Source organism: Lipotes vexillifer, unplaced genomic scaffold (assembly GCF_000442215.2).
Source record: "Lipotes vexillifer unplaced genomic scaffold, Lipotes_vexillifer_v1.1 scaffold190, whole genome shotgun sequence".
NCBI classification, from domain to species: domain Eukaryota; kingdom Metazoa; phylum Chordata; class Mammalia; order Artiodactyla; family Lipotidae; genus Lipotes; species Lipotes vexillifer.
In genome coordinates, this window is record NW_006794958.1 from 1,261,796 (window position 1) to 1,265,442 (window position 3,647).

The 3,647-nt window shown below is 39.6% G+C and overlaps 1 non-coding gene and 1 pseudogene across 1 annotated transcript; one reads left to right on the forward strand and one right to left on the reverse strand.

Moving 5' to 3' along the window:
* The window catches only part of LOC103074001 (14-3-3 protein zeta-like), a 111,376-nt pseudogene that overhangs the window by 78,949 nt on the left and 28,780 nt on the right, over positions 1-3,647 (forward strand).
* On the reverse strand, positions 3,414-3,486 carry TRNAG-UCC (transfer RNA glycine (anticodon UCC)). Its single transcript has one exon. It is a non-coding gene; the product is annotated as a tRNA-Gly (tRNA).

Sequence of the window (3,647 nt, forward strand, 5' to 3'; positions counted from 1 at the left end):
GGAAAGAGAGCAAAGACTCATGGTTAGAGCAATAACTTCCCAGAATCCCTGTGTCACATTGAAATCTATTTAGCTCCTCTTTTTCCACTTCCCAGCATATAATACATTTCATTTCACGCCTTTTAAATGAAATGGTAAAATGCATCAGACGAGCTGTCATTTTTGGTGTCAGCTATACACAAACTTTACACTTACAAAAGTATTTTACATATGGTAGGGGATTCAGTTTAAGCCTGAACTTTACTGACATGGACACTACAGACAGAACTGAAGCAATTTCACGCAGCTTAGTTAGCAGCAGAGGCCTTGGCAGAAGTGCGTGGAAGTGAGCTGTCATTGAAGTGGACAAGTGGAAAAGGAGGAAAATGGCAGAGTCAAGTGATGACAGACAGGACGAGTTCAGTATTACGGGTGAGACCACTCTCAATATCTCCAAAATAATTCAAGGTTTTTTACACGGAACTGGAGATCTTATGGGGATGGCGATCCAATAGCAAAGCCAGGGAAATCCAGTCATTACTCTTAATATGACCCCTTTTAAACACCCAAGTGTGGCTTAGGTAACTCAGGTCACACAGTAGAAGAATGTAGAGAGGAATTCATTTAACAACTGTATTTAACCAGAAAGTAGATCTGCTGTATCTTTTGACACAGGTCTTTTTTCTTTGTTCTAGTATCTTTTCTGTGTGTGATTTAAAGAGGAAAATTAATTAACACATTTTAATAAACGTCTCATTATTTTCTTGGAGAATATGACTTTATAAAGTATGCAGGATCACTTGATCAAGGGAAAAGAACCTTTAGATGGTCAACAACTGCCCATGTTCATTTATAAGGAGGCACAAGCTTTTTCTCTGTTACCGCTACTGTCTTCCTGACATATCCAGCAGACCTTGACAAGTACAGCACATAAAGCTTATCTCTGTAGTGATAGGAGTAGTGCTCTGCTCCTGACTAAGAAACCTTTATAAGCAAGGCTTCATTTCCACAAAAAAGAGCTGAGACAATCTTACAGCTTGTTCAAAACGTAACTCACTGTCCTTGCGTCACTTCACTGGGTTTCTGGAAGCAGCCCTGAACCACTTGTTGCTCTAAGTCACCTCTTCAATTCATCCATCAGTATGGGGTACCGTTCTTTTATGGAACACCAGATTGCTTAGGGACCAAGATAGAAGAATTTGAAATCTGGGTCTTTCGTGCTTGGGAAGGAGTTTTTGTGCTTTTCCTACCCATAAACTCTCAACTTATATTCATTTAGAGTGTTTTAGTTTCTTATATACAAAGAATGGATTTTTCCACAGTTGATGAGGGAAGTGAAGAGGAGTGTGAATTTTTGCTGAGCTTAGAGCCAACCTGCTTGAGTGACCAGGAGCATCTTAGAAACACACACTGTCAGTTTAAGAATGTGATGTAACCTTCAGGGGAATAGAGTATTGTTTGGTCCAGGAAAGATGGGATTTGTTTCATTTGATTTGGTAGATGGTATTATATCTGACAGACAGTAGAGTTGGGAAAAATATAGTTTCTTCTCTTCTCTTTTGACTTGCATAAAGAAAGGATTAAAATAACAATAAAATAATAAATTTTAAATAATATCCTTTTCTTCAGTTATGTAGAAATAGAACTGAGAGTGTGAGCTTCATTTGACATTTGACAACTGAGTTGGAAAATCATTATAACTTTACTAAGATTGATGCAAAGCAGTGTTTCTCAATGTGTTCTGTTCAGCATCACCTGGGAAATTGTTAGAAATGCAAATTCTCAGGCTTCACCCCAGATCTACTCAATCCGAAATTCTGGGGTAGATGCCCAACATTCTGTGTTTTAATAAGTCCTCCAGATGATTATGGTGAATCGCTCACTCGCTCAGCCGCTTGAAGTCTTTGCTCAAATGTCATTTCTCAGCGAGGCTTCCATGTCCACTTTATTATATGTTGGAACAGCCCAGGCCCTGCCCTTGACATTCCCTATTTTTCTTACCTTCTTCTGCCCTTGTTTAAATCCATGCATCTAATCACCTTCTAATATAATATCTAATTTATCTATTATGTTTATTGTTTGTGATCTGTCTTCCCTTATCAGAAGGCAAGCCCCTCGAAAGCAGGGGTTTTGTCTGTTTCATTCACTGGTTTGTCCCAAACACTTAGAATAGTGCATGGCACGTAAATAGGTGCTTGATAAACATTTATTGAATGGGTTATTTTGTGAAGTCAGAATTCATAACAAATCCATGTCTCTCCCAAAGCTCTGAAGCATTTCACACCAGGAGAGCTGAGATTCCATAGTGACAAGCTCCCCAAGCGTTTCCCCCGCGCTCTTCTCCCATCTCCCCATCCGAGCCCCTGACACATCCCCACAGCGTCCTTACACCTGAGTCATGCTCAGTCGGGTATGCATGTGTCCCCCCCCCCCACACACACACAGTCCTCCACCATGTGCTATAGCACCAGCACCCCAACCCCTAAATGGTCACTAGAGACCATAACCCTGTCAGGAAAAAAGGTAGATGGTTCACCCCATCCCACAACCCCCTTTAAATGAGTTCTAGTCTCCATTTCTGGTTCTTAATGCCTTTGCTGCTGATTTATTGCTAGGAGCCTGGAAGAAGGTGTTATCATTCTATTTCACACACAATATGCTAATCAAATATGTATTTTAAGGATCAGGTTTCGAGATAACGCTGTATCTAATTAATTCCTGTTTTAGAGGTAGACCCTAAGTGCTAAAATACTCTGCTTTTCTGGAAGGGTAGATTGGAGTCAAATCTTTTGTATTGAAAGGGGGAAATATATTCATTTTGTTAATGGAGAATATACATAGTGAATCAGGGTGTAATATTGTAACAGTGGAGATTAGGTTAAACGTAGGAGATGTTTTATACCAGTGTCACGTTCTCAGTGAAGCCTAATCCGACCACTGTAGGTGAGGTAGCAAGTGCTTTCTTCCTTGTTCTGTCCATTCTTTCTCCCCCTTATCATCTCTGCTTTTTTTCTCTTCCAGAGCAAGTAATATAACATTACTTCTGTTATATTATACTTTTCTCATTTATTGTTTTTGATATTTATTGTCTCTTCCCCTTCCCCACCAAAGAATGTAAGTTCTCAAGGGATGGTATATTTTTTACTCTCTTGATCAATGCATTGATATTAGTGATAATGAGATAAGGATAACTAAAACTGTGCCTGACACATAGTAGGTACCCAATAAATACTTGTGAATGAATAGAATATACAGTGTTCATATTCTTGCCACTATAAGACTGAAGAGTTGTGGGAATATAACCAAATGGAGAAGATAATTCACCTAAGGTTGATGTGGAGAAGCACTTATGCTGTTTGCCCGAGTTATAGGGTTTCCTTATCATACTAATGATTTTTTTTTTTGGCTGCACCTCGCGGCAAGCTCAATCTTAGTTCCCCGACCAGGGATCGAACCCGTGCCCCCTGCAGTGGAAGTGCAGAGTCTTAACCACTGGACCACCAGGGAAGTCCCACTAATGATGTTATAATGAACCACGTTACAGGCAAGTAATGTAATTAAGAGTGGAGAAACAAGTGTTCCAGCGGGCTCATACACTGGTGGAGGATAGGGGGAGGTTTGGGAGGATCTTTTTTTTTTTTTTTTTTTTTTTTTTTTTTTTTTTGTGG